Here is an 18,317-nt window from a genome sequence, read left to right as displayed (position 1 = left end):
GAAGCCAGCTTGGGGAGCAGTCTGTATGTCTTTATCTTAATTCGGCTAATGCTTTTCTGGGCACATACATGTGTCAAAACTTACTGAACTGCACACTTTAGACATGTGGGTTTTATTTTATTTTTTTAAACCTCATCTGTACATCCATGAAGCTGCGATTAAAGCACACAGAGTGAAGGATATGAAGCACAGATTTCCCAGCCGGTGCTGACAGTTGAAGCCCCTGGTGCCACGGAAAGTCCACACCCCTGTCCCCCACGCAGGGTGTCCGTGATGCACCAGGGCAGTTGTGCTTCCTGCAAGGGCGCCAGGAATTCTCAGGCTCTGGATATGGGAAACCCTCATATCAAATAGGTGATAGCTGAGAAGGAGCCTTCCCTCCTCTTGACCAAACCATCATCAGGTGAAGTCTTTGATTTTCAAGTGCTTCATACAGGTCCATTGTGGGTAAGTACTATATAACATGGGTTTGTTGCAAGTCTCTCTGTGAAGGGCCTTCTCAGCCCCAGCATCTTAGATCATTGGATTAATTGGGATAAAGCTAAGGGGATGGGTAAGATGGCTCCTCCATACAATCCATGTTCCTGCAATTATCCAGTCAAGGCCCTAGCAATATAGGTGAAAGAAAAAAAAAAAAAAGAAAGAAAGAAAAGAGCTGTGCTTAACACTTCCACTTAAAGGGAGTTGCTGGTTTCTATTGGGAAAGGGGAGCGTTTCATACGTGGTAAGGCAAGTGACCATTTATAAACTATTCCATAATATCAGTGGTTGAAAGGATGGGGAGCACATGTATACCTGTGATGGATTCATTTTGATATTTGGCAAAGCTAATACAATTATGTAAAGTTTAAAAATAAAATAAAATAAAATAAAACAAAAAACAAAAATAAAAATGTGACTGAGATAAAAAAAAAAAAAAAGAAAGTCATTCAAAATGCTCTTTGTCTTCTGACAGGGTAAGGTCAGGGGTGTGTTTTGAGATTTACTGATTTATATATTTGTAAGTTCCTCAGATTTCAACTTTTGTAACACTTTGTCTGTTTTTCTATTTTATTTAGAAAAAAACTTTTATATTCTTTGTATGTTGTTCCTTTTAACTCCTTGTCTCACACATTTAAAAAGACAAAATTCTATCCATCATTTACTATCACCTCATTTTTGGTGTTTTTTTTTTTTTTTTCTTTAGTAAAAACATGATCTTTTCCCCTTACATTTCAAAATTTTAATTATGAACCGCATTTTGTACCCGGGATTTGAAGACAAAATTTTAAACAATGGAGATGGAGGAGGGATTTAACAAGGAAATACTAAATATTTATGAAACAATCTGAGTACGAACACTATGTTTGATGGAATCAAGTAAATTTTGGTTTTGGAACATGAAATTGTAGTCTTTCTATCTGGAAATTAGATGGTCACTTTCAGGCCAATAAAAATGATTTTATTATGAATATGACCAATACAGTACAGAAAAAAATTATAAAAAAGAATGAAACATTTCATACTTATATGCTTAAAAGCCTCTTGATGAAAGTGAAAGAGGAGAGTGAAAAAGTTGGCTTAAAACTCAACATTCAGAAAACAAAGATCATGGCATCTGGTCCCATCACTTCATGGAAAATAGATGGGGAAACAGTGGAAACAGGGTCAGACTTTTATTTTTTTTTGGCTCCAAAATCACTGCAGATGGTGACTGCAGCCATGAAATTAAGACACTTACTCCTTGGAAGGAAACTTATGACCAACCTAGATAGCATATTGAAAAGCAGAGATATTACTTTGCCCACAAAGGTTCATCTAGTCAAGGCTATGGTTTTTCCAGTGCTCATATATGGATGCAAGAGTTGGACTGTGAAGAAACCTGAGTGCTGAAGAATGATGCTTTGGAACTGTGGTGTTGGAGAAGACTATTGAGAGTCCCTTGGACTGTAAGGAGATCCAACCAGTCCATTCTAAAGGATATCAGTCCTGGATGTTCATTGGAAGGAATGATGCTAAAGCTGAAACTCCAGTACTTTGGCCACCTCATGCGAAGAGTTGACTCATTGGAAAAGACTCTGATGCTGGGAGGGATTGGGGGCAGGAGGAGAAGGGGACGACAGAGGATGGGATGGCTGGATGGCATCACCGAGTCGATGGACATGAGTTTGTATGAACTACCAGGAGTTGGTGATGGACAGGGAGGCCTGGCATGCTGCAGTTCATGGGGTTGCAAAGAGTTGGACACGACTGAGTGACTGAACTGACTGAACTGACTGACTGACCCTGAAGTAGAAGTCCTGAGTCATATGGTAGTTCTATTTTTACTGTTTTGAGGAAACTCTATGTTTTCAGTGTTGAATGTACCAATTTTCGTTTCCACCACAGGTGGACAAACCCTTTTCTCCACATTCTCACCAAATTTGTTATTTCTTTACTTAAGTCATTGTAACAGGTGTGAGGTGATATCCCATGTGATTTTTATTTGTATTTCCCTGATGTTTAGTGATGTTGAGCATCTTTTCTTGGGTCTTTTTACCATCTTTATGTGTTCTTTGTGAAAATGTCTGTTCAGATCTTCTACCTATTTTAAAATCAGATTGTTTGGAGTTTTTTGTTTGTTTTTGCATTATATGAGTTCTTTATATATTTTGGATTTTAATCTCTCATCATATATAGGATTTGCAAATATTTTCTCCCTCTGAGCAGGTTGTCTTCATTTTGTTGATGGTTTCCTTTGCTGTGCAAAATCTTTTTAGTTGATGTATTCCCCTCTTGTTTTTACTTCCCTTCGCCTTTGAAGTCAGTTCCAAAAAACCATCACCAAGACTGGTTTCTAAGAGCTTATTGCCTATATACAAATTATTTTTTTCTTCTAGTTTTATGGTTTCAGGTCTTACATTCAAATCTTTAAAGTGTTTTGAGTTCATTTTTTTAAGAGAGTAAGGAACTTATTTGACTGTCTTCAAGTTATACTTATGATTACCCTAAGATTTTTGAAATGGAGTCATTAATTATGGACCTCTCAGGGAATTTATTTTTCCCCTTAGGAATGTATTAGTTTATATCTCTGGGTCCATAAAAAGAAGAGATTGTCTTTTGTGGTCCTTTAAAAAATCAGTCTCATTACTAAACCAGTAAGCCATAATATCATCGAGGGCAAGGTTACACTCTGTAAGATGAGAACAACATCATATATATATAGAATCAGATCAAGCTGGAATAATTTCTCAGCTTTGTTGCTTATTAGCTGTGCAACCTTGGGCAAGTAACCACCTCTCTGAGGGTCAGTAGGTTACATGTTTCACAACAGTTCCTAGTGTCATGAACCATATGTCTCAGTTTTAGGTAGTGCTCAGGGTAGTTCTCTCTTGAGTCATAAACTGAGCGTTTTCTTTGACTTCTACTTGAATTCGTCTTGTTTGGCGAAGTTCACGCCTACCACCATAGACTATGGCACTGTTTAACACACACTTTAGGATTGTTAACTGCTCAAATCCACAGCGCGGCATGCATCTCTAATTTTCCGGCACTGGGGTGAAAATGCAGATTCTGATGGGGCAGCTTTGGAGTTGGGACCAGGCTCTGCACTGCAAAGCATTTCCCAGGTGATGTCTGAGCCAGATTGCTAGTACTCCACCACCACCTCCGCTGGTACTACAGATACTTGGGTCTTGGCGCATTTGCAGTGACATGGGGCAGTCCTGTGCATTGTAGGAGATCCAGCAGCATCCCTGGTAGTTTCCTCTGGATGCCACTGACTCCCAGCCTGCAGCTAGGTCACCTGAAATGCCTCCAGACATTGGCAGATAGCCTAAATCGGTGGGTGGAGAACCACGCCCTTTAGGATGCCATGCCAGTGGTGCACCTCGGGGCAAGCCGGTAGGGATCCTGGAGGTTGGTGCAGATTGGGAAACAGGCTGGACTGCGCGCGCAGCGCCCGGGGTCGCAGAGGCTGGACGGAAACTTTCGGCTCCTCTCGGAGCATCGCGCCCTCACGCACCTCCCCTCCACGTGCACTGCGTCCCCACGCACACTGCGTCCCCACACGTGGCGCAGCCGCCGGAAGTGAGTTCTTGTAGGCCAGTCGATGATGCAGCTCCCAGCTCCTTCTAGTCAGCCTGATGTGGCTCCAGTTTCCCCGTCGTCGCTCGCCGGGAGGTCCCGCACACCTCCCGGCCTTAACTGTGCCTCACACTCCTCAACAGCCTTTGACGGGTGAGGCCGCAAGCTACCCATCCAGGAGGAGGCCGTCCGTGTCAAAGAGCAGGTGGGGGACGGGCCAGGGCTCAGGCACCGCCATTGTGCTGCCTTCCAATCCTGGTGGGGTCAGGGGCATGAGTTTATTTCTGTAAGATTGAATTTGCAGGTGGTGTAAGATTGTGGTCCTCATTGCTTCTTTTGCGTGTTGCTCCTGCTGCTGCTAAGTCACTTGAGTCGTGTCGAACTCTGTGCGACCCCATAGACAGCCTCCTACCAGGCTCCTCTGTCCCTGGGATTCTCCAGGCAAGAATACTGGAGTGTGTTGCCATTTCCTTCTCCAGTGCATGAAAGTGAAAAGTGAAAGTGAAGTCACTCAGTTCTGTCCGACTCTTAGCGACCTCATGGACTGCAGCCCACCAGGCTCCTCCGTCCATGGGATTTTCCAGGCAAGAGTACTGGAGTGGGGTGCCATTGCCTTGCTTCCTAGTTTTCCAAACTCCAGCTATTGAACATACTGTCCTTTCCCCATTGTATATTCTTGGCTGGTTTGTCATAAATTAATTGACCATACACGTACTGATGTTTCTGGGCTTTCTGTCCTGTGGTTTTTTTTTTTTTTTTTTTTTTTTAATGAGAGTATTATGCTGTTTTGGTTACTCTAGGTTGGTAATATAGTTTGAAGTTATAGAATAGGAGAAAATATTTGCGAACCATGTGACTGACAAGAGGTTAATATCCAAAATATGAAAACAGTTCATACAACTTAATTTGGAAAAAGCAAAAAACCAAATGGAAAAATGTAAAGAAGTCCTAAATAGACATTTTTTCAAAGTAGAAATCCAGATGTCCAACAGGCACATGGAAAGATGCTCTACATGGCTAATTATTAATTGCAAATCAACACCACTATGAAATATCAACTCACAGTGGTCAGAGTGTGTCATCATCAAAAAGTCTATGAATGATAAATGCCAGATAGGATGTGGAGAAAAATGAACCCTCCTACTCTGTTGGTTGGAATGTAAATTGGTGAATCCATTATGGAAAATCATGTGGAGGTTCTTTGAAAAATTAGAGTTACTTTATGACCCAGCAATCCCTCTGCAGGGTATTTATCTGGAAAAAAAAAATGAAATCTCTAATTTGAAAAGATGAATGCACTCCAGAGTTCATTGCAGCACACTTTACAATAGCCAAGACATTAAACAACCCAAGTGCCCATAAACAGATGACTGGCTTAAGATATGAGATATGTGTCTATACACACACACACATAAACAGGTATGTATATATAAAATATATGTATATAAATAATGGAATATTATTCAGCCATTAACAAGATTCAGATATTGTCATTTGCCTCAACATGTGTGGACCTAGCGAATATTATTGGAGAATGCAATGGCACCCCACTCCAGTACTCTTGCCTGGAAAATCCCATGGACGGAGGAGCCTGGTAGGCTGCAGTCCATGGGGTCGCTAAGAATCGGACACAACTGAGCGACTTCCCTTTCACTTTTCACTTTCATGCATTGGAGAAGGAAATGGCAGCCCACTCCAGTGTTTTTGCCTGGAGAATCCCAGGGACGGGGGAACCTGGTGGGCTGCCATCTATGGGGTCGCACAGAGTTGGACACGACTGAAGCGACTTAGCAGCAGCAGCAGAGAATATTATACTTTTTGAAGTAAGTCAGAGAGTGACAAATACTATTCGATATTTGATATCACTTTTATGTGGAATCCAAAAATAATATAAATTTATTGTTCACAGACATAGAAAACATATGCTTACTGAAGGGAAGATGGAAAGAGGATTGAATTGGGAGTTTGGAATTAACATACAAACTACTATACATAAAACAAATAAGCAACAAGGATTTCTTAAATAATTCCACAGAGGGCCATCAGCCAGTTCTGGGTTTTCAATTGTTCTGAAACAGCAAGTAAAAACTTGGTTAGATTTAAACTGGTTTTGTCTCTTTAGATTTTTGATCAAATTGAAACAGTACCAGCTTAAACTGATTTTGTCTCCTTTAATAGATTGTTGATTATTCAAACCTTGCTGTCAGTTTGTAGAAACAACACTGTGCATGTGTAAAATGGGAATCCCATATCTCTAGTGTTACCCTAGAGCCAGGAACTCAAGGAATAGAAGTGTGGCCACCTGAGCTCCTTGAAGTGTGAAGCCCTTCAAAAGGAAAATCTGGCTTCCAGCAGCATGAGTAGCTTATATGGACTGATTTAAACTAGCCAAAGGATTTCCAACTTTGAAATTCCCCTAACCCTTTACCTTTTGCCCTGACGTGGTATTGGGGAGACAAATTTGACAGCCTTGCCAGTTAACCTTGCTGTAAAGCTCTCTTTTTTCTCAAAAGCCAGTGCCATAGTGTTGGCTTCTATGTATGTCTAGTAGGGAGCCCTTGCTAGATAACAATTTGGGGAACACAAAGTTTTGTAGGTCTTGTGACCACTTGCTTGAGTCACTGCAGTTCCTGGCAGAGTGTGCACGCACTCTTGGCACTGCCCTGAGTGGCCACCTAAACCACGTTCGTCTACAGTGTCAGCGTGGGGTTCTTGCTTCCCAGCGTGCCTCTTCAGGTCCTGAGGGCTGCTTTCACTTTTTAGAAAGGACACGGCTTCTGGACCAGAGGCCTTTGGAGTGAGTGATGTGGTTAGAATGCTTCTGTGCCTAGATTGTCTAGTAACCTCGCCAGGACTGTGGGTTAGAGTCTTCCGCGGGGGAGATTTTTGTCAGGTTATAGTTCTGAGACTAGGGTTAGAGTCTCACTCTATGGAGACAAGATGAAAGGTTACAACCAGTGAGGTTCTCAAAAGATTGGGTTAGACTCCTGAACCCTGGGTTGAAGTCCTATTGTTTTGGATTTCTTTGTCCGTGTTTTTTCTATGTGACTGTTTTGTTAAAATTGGCTCATAGGAGTTGGTTCTTAGGTGACTGTCAAAATTCTATTGAACCTGATATTAATGAAAAAGTTCTCTGCCTCAGGAGATCACGTTACTCCCTGACTAGGAACATTACTTAAAGGAAGTGTCAGAGTTTTTCACCTGTGCCAAGTATAATTTCCTGGAAGTATTGATACAGGTGTACATTCTTCATGGAATCGTCCCTGGTTATCTTGTTGGGGTGAGAGGTAACTCCTGAGCAAGTAACTCCTAAGTAAAAGGGTTAATGAATATTCTAGGTTTAAAACCCAAGAGCTCAGAATGGTCTATGGATTGCAAATCTCTGGAAAATATCTAGAGATATTTTCTCTAGGAGAAATGAAGGAGTGTGAAGCTGGAAAATTGCACATTGCAGAGAAGCCTATGAAGCCCAGGCTCTGTGTCACTCACCACCCCGAAAAACATACTGGGTACAGAGGGTGGTGGAAGAAGTGAAAGGAGAAGTGAAGGAGTGTAAAGCAGGAAAAGTCTGTACCCCAGAAGAACATACCTGGTGCCTGGATTAAAGGAATTTTATACATTTTGGTTTTTCCTCACTAAGAATTTTAACCTTCTTTTGTATGAATCCAACTTGCAGGAAGTTAGCATTAAAATGCTTTTAAGTGTGTGTGTGTGTGTGTATGTGTGTGTAACATAAATTTTCCAGGAGGAAAAAAAAATGATGACCTTAAAGGCCATGGGCCATATGGAAGCCTCATGAATAGTTCTACGTGGAAGTGGCCCAGACATCTAGATCATAGCATATCTGGTATATGATCTCTGCTGGGGAGGTAAAACTTTTTGGTCATCTACCAGAAAGATTATACTGTACATGCTCAGAAAGAAAGTGAGGGCTTCAGTATTTCACCTTGTATACTCTTGAATTCCTCCTCAGATTCAGCTCAGATGTGTCTAAGAGAGCCTTCTCACTTGGATTTCTTCAAGGTGATACAGTCACCACTTCCATCACCCTCCTCACCCAGTATGTTTTTCAGGGTGATGAGGGACACAGAGCCTGGGCTTCATAGGTTTCTCTGTAATAGGCAAACTTGCCTTCATCATGTGGGGTGGGGGAAATTAATAGGAACCTCTGAGAAAATTTGTTACAGCCTTGGAACTGTTTGGACAAATTCCTTGGTAACTAGGTAGCGTGTGTGACTTTCAGGGTACAGTGCTCGACAATCATCTCTAATAGAAAGCTTCTCAATGTTCCCTAAGTAAACGTTCACATCCGAACTGTTCATCGTTGAAACTGTCCATCTTCTGAAGTGGCTTCTCCAGGGAATTCTTACAGCTAGGTTGCATAAAGTTGCTGTACATTTGCTTGCTCTTTTCCAGAAATCAAAGTAGGAGACAGAATTGGTTTCCTAAATCCTAAGGCTCTTGCTGTCTCATGCCTCTTGAGGTTGTTTGAGTTCCATATACTTTTTTTTTTTTTTTTTTTTTGAGGGGGTGTGGCAGGATGTTTTCTAGAGTTTTGCAATCCATAGACTGTTCTCAGCTCTTGAGTTTTAAACCTGGGATCCTAATTAAGCTTTAGACTTAGAAGTTACTTGCTTGTATGTTTTCTCCCCCCATTTCTCTCCCCATCTTTCTCCCCATTCTCAGAGAAGCCAGCTAACCCCTCAGAACCAGCAATAAGGTCAAGAATAGTTGAGGGGGGCAAGCTTCTAGTGTGTCCTGGTGCTTTCTATAAAGCAGTGTGTTCTGAACCACCGATTGGCAAACCATGGTGCTTTTTTTCTTGTTTCATGAGCTCAAGGATTTTCCAGGTGCAGCCAACATTGCTGCATCACATAGCCCTTAAGTTTCTGGTAAGACTGCTAGTTGACTTTGGGCCCAAACCATGAAGGCTTGAAAGAGGTGGCTGGCCTTTGCTAAAGGCACTTGTTCTAGGCTCATCCATGTTCTTATTGGCTGAGAAATAAATTGTTGAGAGAACAACTATGGAGGAGGTCTGGACAGCCAACTGCAGAGCACTGATTTCACCAAGGCCTTGTTTTTCCTAAGAGGAGGGACTCCTAGATGGCAGACTCTTAGCTGTCCTCCCATCAGCTCTGCCTTGCACTGTGGTTATCAACTTTCCTCAGTAAAGAGTAGTTAGGTACAAGGTATGGGCTCACAACGTTTGATCTTGACTTGACTTCTCTAGTTATTTTGTACACTGTTCAGCAGCGACAAGGAGAGACAATCAGATAAAACCTGTCTTACCTGAGTCAGAGTCTAATGCTCTCCCGTATATTTGGCTCCTCCTCTGGTGTTGGCTCAGATGGTAAAGCATCTGCCTACAATGCAGGAGACCCGGGTTTGATCCCTGGTTCAGGAAGATTCCCTGGAGAAGGAAATGGAAACCCACTCCAGTATTCTTGTTTTGGGGTTCTTTAATGGACTGGAACCTGGTGGTCTGGAGTTGATGATAAGAAAGGGCAAGAGAGAGCTGGAGGGAGGGAGAGAGAGAGAGAGGAAGAAAGAAAGACACGGAAACCCAAGCTCTGATGGAGCAAAGGTATTTTATTAGCAGAAATGCAGGCTTATATATCTTTAGTAAGATGATTACTCAGTTATTACACAGGATGAAATTTTATCAATAGTCACAATATGGATAGTCAAATACATACAAGGTCGCTGACACTGAAAAGAGTCACTGAAGGGAGTTACTGAAAGGAATCCAAGCAGATACTGTTTCTCATGATCTCAGTCCTGAGAGCTGCGTGCAGCACTATTCATTCCCGGAATAAGAATTGATAAGGAAGAGAATTTATGAGAAACAGCACGTAGGAATCCTCCTGTTAAACATTCCCTGACACTCTTGCCTGGAAAATCCCATGTACGGAGGAGCATGGTGGGCTACAGTCCATGGGGTTGCAAAGAGTTGGACATGACTGAGTGACTTCACTTTACTTTACTTTACTCTGGTGTCTCCTGCAGTTCCCTCACTGTTTGAAGGGGGAATCTCTGCCAACCTTGTGGAGACTTCCTCCAACAATGCTTCTAGAGCCATGGGTCTAACCTTAGCCCCTTCCCTACCATGTAGTCAAAAGGGATTGGTCTCTTCTCCATGTACCTACCAGGTTACTCAGTTCAGCCCGGGGGTTCTCTGCTTTAGTCGGGGCAATATCCTCTGAGACAGGTTCCTGCAGGTCTGAATGGCCAAGTTCAACGAGGGGATTTATATGTGTGAACTCCCCATTTTCTATCCCTGATGTATATAACTGGGAAAAAATTTAAGGTACAGCTTTTTGTATGTGTCTGAATGTCCTATTCTCTTGCTGGGGCAGGATCTACTAACAAAATTAAATGAATTTTACTAGAAAAAGTAGATATTAAAATTTCCCAGATCATGCCTATTCCCTCCAGGTTGCACTATTACAGTTGGTAGGTCAGCCTCAACAAAAGTCCCTGAAGAAATTCTGTAAAAGTTAAGAGAGAATATTTGTACTGAAGAAGGCCAGGAAGAACCAAGACAGCTGATCTGATAGTAAAACTCCGTTCATGTGTCAAGCCTCCCAGTTTAGAGGAACTAAATGCTTCTTTACAAAGAGGAATGTTAAGAAAGGTATAAAGCCACTGATAACCACTTTTCTCAAATTCCAACTAGTCAGACGTTGCCAGTTCCCATATAACACTCCAGTCTTGGTGGTACAAATACTGGAGGCCAGAGATTATTGTTCTGTACGGAATTTGAGAGCCAGTGACCAAATTGTAGTACAACCAGTGATGTGTACTTACACTCTGCTTACAACTTTATCTAGAAACTTTTGCTAGTTTACAGTTCTGGGCTTAAGATGTTTTTTGCTACATATTCCTAGGTTCCGAGTCCCAGGAATTGTTTGCCTTTGAATGGGCTTACCCAGGTACCAGTATAAAAATAGGAATATTATTGGATGGTACTTCCACAAGAATTTAAGAATGTCCCCACTGTCTTTGGGGAATCCTTAGCCAAGGACTTAATGAATTTCCAATTAAGTGAGAAAGTCTTACTATGATATACTAATTGCTCATAAAACTACAAAAGTAAAAAATACACTCCTCTCTTTAAGCTTTCTGGCAGACCAGGGATATAAAATCTCCAGGGAAAAAGTAAATTTCTCAATTAATTGTAAAGTATCTAGGGCTTGAGTTAGCAAAAGGACAAAGAAGCATATTGCTGGATTGAAGGGAGTTATTAGTTTGGGTTACGTACCCATCACCAGAAGGCAACTGAGAGGACTGTAAGGCATGACTGGGTTTCGTCTTATTTTGCTTCCTAACTTTAGACTCATGGCCAGACATCTATGTGAGGCTCCTAAAGGAGATGACATAGACCCATTAAGCTAGGCTGCAGCTTGCCATTAGGTATTTCATTGAAGAAGTCTATTCTTGTAGATTTGACTGAGTTGATCAACCTTTAGGATATCCAGATATGGACATGTTTATGGATGGGTGCAGTTTCATGGATCACAGACTTTAAAAGGCTGGATATGCAAGAGCAACTCATCAGCAAGTCCTGGAAGCAGAAGTTCAAGATACTGAATATAGTTTCCTGTGCTATACAGTAAATTGTGTTGTTTATCTAAATATTTTATGTGTAATAGTGTGTGTCTTTGATCCCATACTCCTAATTTCCCCCTTCCTCCCTGCCTCCCCCATTTCTCTTTTTAACCATATGTTTTCTATGTCTGCAAGTCTGTTTCTGTTTTGTAACTAAGTTAGGCTTCCCTGGTAACTCAGCTGGTGAAGAATCCGCCCGCAATGCAGGAGACCTGGGTTTGATTCCTGGGTCTGGAAGATGTGCTGTAGAAAGGATAGCCTACCCATTCCAGTATTCTTGGGCTTTCCTGGTGGCTCAGCTGGTAAAGAATCTTCCTGCAATGTGGGAGACCTGGGTTCAATCCCTGGGTTTGGAAGATCCCCTAGAGAAGGGAATGGCTACCCACTCCAGCATTCTGGCCTGGAAAATTCCATGGATGTATAGTCTATGTATAGTCAGATGTATAGTCTGACACAAAGAGTCAGACATGACTGAACTGCTTTCACCTCACTTTCATTTGTAATCTTTTTTAGATTCCAAATATAAGTGGTAAGTCCTGGTCTTGCTGTGTGACTTACTTCACTTAATATGATAATCGCTGGCTGCCTCCACGTTGGTGCAGATGGCAATATTTCATTCTTTTTACAGCTGAGTAGTGTTCCATTGTAGGGTTTCCCTGGTGGCTCTGTGGTAAAGAATGCACCTGCCAGTGCAGAAGGTGTGGGTTTGATCCCTAGAGAAGGAAATGGCAACCTGCTTCAGTATTCTTGCCTGAGAAATCCCATGGACAGGGGAGCCTGCCAGACTACAGAGCATGGGATCGCAAAAGAATTGGGCATGACTTAGTGACTAAATAACAATCCCATCTTTAGTCATCTGTTGATGATGGACATTTAGGTTGCGTCCATGTCTTTGTTGTTGTGAATACAGCTTCTGTGGACATTAGGGTGCATGTATCTTTTCAAGTTAAGAGTTTTCATCTTTTCCAGATATATTCCCAGTAGTGGGATTGCTGGATCATATGGTAACTAACTCTAGCTTTTTAAAGAATATCCAGACTCTTCTCTGTAGTGGCTACCCCAATTTACATTTTTATCAGCAGTATAGAAGACTTCCATTTTCTCCATACTCTATCTAGCAATTATTATTTGTAGACTTTTTGATGAGGGCCATTCTGACCAGTGTGAGGTGATACTTCATAGTACTGGTTGTTCAGTTGCTAAGTCATGTCCGACTCTTTGTGACCCCATGGGTGGTAGCACACCAGGCTCCTCTGTCCTCCACTATCTCTTGGAGTTTGCTCACATTCATGTTCATTGAGTCAGTGATACTATCTAACCATCTCGTCCTCTTCCACCCCCGTCTTTTGCCTTCAGTCTTCCCAGCATCAGGGTCTTTTTCAGTGAGTCAGCTCTTTGAATCAGGTGGTGAAGTTTTGGAGCTTCAGCAACACTCCTTCCAATGAACTTTCAGGGTTGATTTCCTTTAGGATTGACTGGTTTGATGGTCATGCAGTTCAGGGGGCTGTCAAGAGTCTTCTTGAGCACCACAATTCAAAAGCGACAGTTCTTTGGCACTCAGCTCTCATATCCGTACGTGACTACTGGAAAAGCTGTAGCTTTGTCTATACAGATCTTTGTTGGCAAAGTGATGTCTCTGCTTTTTAATATGCTGTCTATGTTTGTCATGGCTTTCTTTCCAGGGAGCAAGCGTTTTTTAAATTTCATGACTGCAGTCACCATCTGCAGTGATTTTGCAGCCCAAGAAAATAAAATCTGTCATTGCTTCCACTTTTCCCCTTCTATTTGACATAAAGTGTTGGGACTGGATGCCATGATCTTTGCTTTTTGAATTTGAGTTTCAAGCCAGCTTTTTCACTCCTCTGTCCCCCTTATTAAGAGGATCTTTAGTTCTTCACTTTCTGCCCTTATAGTGGTATCATCTGCGTATCTGAAATTGTTGATATTTCTCCTGGCAATCTTGATTCCAGCTTGTGATTCGTCCAGCCTGTTATTTCCTATTATGTACTCTGCATATAACTTTAATAAGCAGCATAACAATGCAGCCTTGTAGTACTCCTTTCCCAGTTTGGAACCAGTTAGTTGTTCCCCATCTGGTTCTAACTGTTACTTCTTGACCCTCATATACATCTCTTAGGAGACAGGTAAAGTGGTCTGGTACCCCAATTCTTTTAAGAATTTTCCACAGTTTGTTGTGACCCATGCACTCAAAGGCTTTTGAGTAGTCCATGGAGCAGAAGTAGGTGTTTTTCTGAACTACCTTGCTTTCTCCATGGTCTAGTGAATGTTAGCAGTTTAATCCCTGGTTCCTCTTCCTTTTCAAAACCCAGCTTGTACATCTGGAAGTTCTTGGCTCACATACTGCTGAAGCCTGGTTTGAAGGATTTTGAGCATAGCCTTATTAGCATGTGAAATGAGCACAGTTGTATGGTAGCTTGAGCATTCTTTGGCATTGCCCTTCTTTGGGATTGGAATGAAAACTGACCTTTTCAAGTTCTGTATCCACTGTTGAGTTTTCCAAATTTCCTGGCATAGTGAGTGTAGCGCTTTAACAGCATCATCTTTTAGGATTTTAAACAGCTCAACTGGAATTCTGTCACCTCCTCCTTTGTCCATAGTAATGCCTCCTAAGGCCCACTTTACTTCATACTTCAGGATGTCCAGTTCCAAGTGAGTGATCTCATTATTGTGGTTATTTGGGTCATTAAGACCTTTTTTGTTAGTTCTTCTGTGTATTCTTGCCACTTCTTAATCTTTTACGCTTCTGTGAAGTCTCCTGTTTTCCTCTATTTCTTTGCATTGTTCACTTAAGAAGGCTTTCTTATCTCTTCTTGCTGTTCTCTGAGACTCTGATTCAGTTGGGTGTATCTTCCCCTTTCTCTCTTGTCTTTCACCTCTCTTCTTTCAGCTATTTGTAAAGCCTCCTCAGACAAGCACTTTGCCTTCTTGCATTTCTTTTTCTTTGGGATGATTTTGGTCACTGCCTCCTGTACAGTGTTATGAACCTCCATCCGTAGTTCTTTAGGCATCCCGTCTATGAGATCTAATCCCTTGAATCTATTCATCATTTCTACTGTATAATCATAAATTTTATTTAGGTCATACCTGAATGGGCTACTGGTTTTCCCTACTTTCTTCAATTTAAGTCTGAATTTTGCAAGAAGGAGTTCATGATCTGGCCATAGTCAGCTCCAGGTCTTTTTTTTTTTTTTTTTTTTGCTAACTGCATAAGGCTTCTCTATCTTTTGGTGCAAAGAACATAATTAATCTGATTTCAGTATTGACCATCTGGTAATATCCGTGTGTAGAGTTGTCTCTTGGGTTGTTGGGGACAGATGTTTGCTATGGCCAGTGTGTTCTCTTGACTAAACTCTGTTAGCTTTTGCACTGTTTCATTTTGTACTCCAGGGCCAAACTTGTCCTGTTATTCCAGGTATCTCTTGAATTCCTACTTTTGCATTCCAGTCCCCTATGATGAAAGGACATCTTTTTTGGTGTAACACCTAGGTGTTACAGGTCTTCATAGAACCAATCAACTTCAACTTCTTTGGCGTTAGTGTTTGGGGCATAGACTTAGATTACTGTGATGTTGAGTGGTTTCCCTTGGAAATGAACCATGATCATTCTGTTGTTTTGAGATATTCATAGTGGTATTGACTTGTATTTCTTTAAAAATTAGCCCTGTGGAGCATCTTTTCATGTTTCTGTTGGCCATTGGATGTCTTCTTTGGAGAAATGTCTATTTAGGTCTTCCTGTTTTTTGATTGGGTTGTTTGTTTTTTGATTATTGAACTGTATGAGCTTTCTGTATTATGGAAATTAATCCCTTATTGGTCACATAATTTAAAAATATTTTCTCCCATTCTGTAGATTCTTTGGTTTATGGTTTCCTTTGTTGTGCGAAAACTTTAAAGTGTGATTAGGTTCCATTTGTTTATTTTTATTTCCATTTCTCTGGGAAATGGATCCAAAAAATGTTGCTGTTACTTATGTCAGAGTGTTCTCCCTGTGTTCCTCAGGAGTTTTAAGTATCGGTCTTAAATTTAGGTCTTTAACCCATTTTGGCTGAGAGTTTTAGAAGATGGCAGAGTAGAAGGATGTGTGCTCATCCTCTCCTGTGAGAACTCCAAAATTACTACTCGCTGCTGAACAACCATCAATAGGAGGATGTTGGATCCCACAAAAATAGGTACCCCATGTCCACGGGCAAAAGAGAAGCCACAGCAAGATGGTAGGAGGGGCAAAATCACATTTAGAATCAAACCCCATACCCACCAGAGACGCTCAGAGGGCTCAAACTAAACCTTGTGCACACCAGGAGACCCCACAGAGACTGAGCCAGATCTGCCTTTGAGTGTTTGAGTGTCTCCTGTGGAGGTGCGGGTCAGCAGTGGCCTGCCGCAGGGGCAGGGTTCTGGGTGCAGCAGACCTGGGTATAGCATAAGCCCTCTTGGAGGAGGTCACCATTAACCCCACCATAGAGCCGTCAGAGATGCCACAGGAGATGACAAAAGTGAACATCAACATTTTAGGAGTCAGCGAACTAAAATGGACTAGAATGGGCGAATTTAACTCAGATGATCATTGTATCTACTACTGTGGGCAAGAATCCCATAGAAGAAATGGAGTGGCCATCATAGTCAACAAGAGAGTCTGAAATGCAGTACTTGGGTGCAATTTCAAAAATGACAAAATTATCTCTGTTCATTTCCAAGGCAAACCATTCTGTATCACAGTAATCCAAGTCTATGCCCCAACCAGTAATGCCGAAGAAGCTGAAGTTGAACAGTTCTATGAAGACCTACAAGACCTTCTAGAAATAACACCAAAAAAAAGATATCCTTTTCATTATAGGGGACTGGAATGCTAAAATAGGAAGTCAAGAGATACCTGGAGTAACAGCCACGTTTGGCCTTGGAGTACAAAACGAAGCAGGGCAGAGACTAACAAAGTTTTGCCAAGAAAATGCACTGATCATCGAAAACATTCTCTTCCAACAACACATGACTCTACACATGGACATCATCAAATGGTCAATACCGAAATCAGATTGAATATATTCTTTGCAGCCGAAGATGGAGAAGCTCTATACAGTCCCCCAAAACAAGACCAGGAACTTCCTGTGGCTCATATCAGGAACTCCTTATTGCAAAATTCAGACTAAAATTGAAGAAAATAGGGAAAACTACTAGACCATTCAGGTATGACCTAAATCATACCTGTGGAAGTGACAGTGGAAGTGACTGTGTACCCATCTTTTCCTGTGAGAATTCCAAAATCACTACTGGGTTATACAGTGGAAGTGACAAATAAATTCAAAGGATTAGATCTGATAGACTGAGTGCCTGAAAACTATGGACAGAGGTCATGACATTGTACAAGAGGCAGTGATCAAGACTATCCCTGAGAAAAAGAAATGCAGAAAGGCAAAATGGTTGTCTGAGGAGGCCTTACAAATAGCTGATAAAAGAAGAGAGGCTAAAGGCTAAGGAGAAAAGAAAAGGTATATCCATTTGAATGCAGAGTTCCAAGAATAGCAAGGAGAGATAAGAAAACCTTCCTCGGTGATCAATGCAAAAAAACAAAAAAACAACAAAAAAAAGGAAAATAATAGAAGGGGAAAGACTAGAGATCTCTTCAAGAAAAATAGAGATACCAAGGGAATATTTCATGCAAAGATGGGCACAATGAAGGACAGAAATGGTATGGACCTAACAGAAGCAGACAATATGAAGGAGAAGTGGCAAGAATACACAGAAGAACTATACAAAAAAGATCTTCATGACCACAATGGTGTGATCACTCACCTAGAGCCAGACATCCTGGAATGCCAAGTCAAGTGGGCCTTAGGAAGCATCACTATGAACAAAGCTAGTGGAAAAGATGGAATACCAGTTGAGCTATTTAAATCCTGAAAGATGATGCTGTGAAAGTGCTGCACTCAATATATCAGCAAATTTGGAAAACTCAGCAGTGGCCTGTGACTGGAAAAGGTCAGTTTTCATTCCAATCCCAAAGAAAGGCAATGCCAAAGAATGTTCAGACTACTGCACAGTTGCACTCATCTCACATGCTAGCATATATAATCCAAATTCTGCACATGAGGCTTCAACTATATGAAGGCTTCAACATTCAAGGCTTCAAAGTACGTGAACCATGAACTTCCAGATGTTCAAGATGGATTTAGAAAAGGCAGGCAGAGGAACCAGAGATCGAATTGCCAACATCCATTGGATCACTGAAAAAGCAAGAGAGTACCAGAAAAACATCTACTTCTACTTTATTGACTAATCAAAGCCGTTGACTGTGTGGATCACAACAAACTGTGGAAAATTCTTCAAAAGATGGGAATACCAGACCACCTTCCCTGCCTCCTGAGAAATCTGAATGCAGGTCAAGAAGTGACAGTTAGAATTGGACATGGAATAACAGACTGGTTCCAAATCGGGAAAGGAGTATGTCACGTACTGTATATTGTCACCCTGCTTATTTAACTTATATGCAGAGTAAATCATGTGAAGTGCCAGGCTGGATGAAGCCCAAGGTGGAATCAAGATTTCTGGGAGAAGTACCAATATCCTCAGATATGCAGATGACACCACCCTTATGGCAGAAAGTGAAGAGTGCAGCACTTTCACAGCATCATCTTTCAGGATTTGGAATAG

The 18,317-nt window shown here is 41.5% G+C and overlaps 1 long non-coding RNA gene across 3 annotated transcripts in view; it reads left to right on the top strand.

Moving 5' to 3' along the window:
- The first annotated feature begins 4,037 nt into the window (after positions 1-4,037).
- LOC109553817 (uncharacterized) overlaps positions 4,038-18,317 on the top strand; it is a 103,611-nt gene continuing 89,331 nt past the window's right edge. For all 3 annotated transcript variants that reach the window (XR_011564625.1, XR_002180102.2, XR_011564626.1), the window contains exon 1: positions 4,038-4,249. This is a non-coding gene — a long non-coding RNA (uncharacterized lncRNA). The remainder of the gene's footprint in view (positions 4,250-18,317) is intronic.

This window comes from Bos indicus, chromosome 28 (assembly GCF_029378745.1).
Source record: "Bos indicus isolate NIAB-ARS_2022 breed Sahiwal x Tharparkar chromosome 28, NIAB-ARS_B.indTharparkar_mat_pri_1.0, whole genome shotgun sequence".
NCBI lineage: Eukaryota > Metazoa > Chordata > Mammalia > Artiodactyla > Bovidae > Bos > Bos indicus.
Note: the sequence above shows the minus strand (reverse complement) of the source record. Positions and strands in the feature narration are given on the sequence as shown.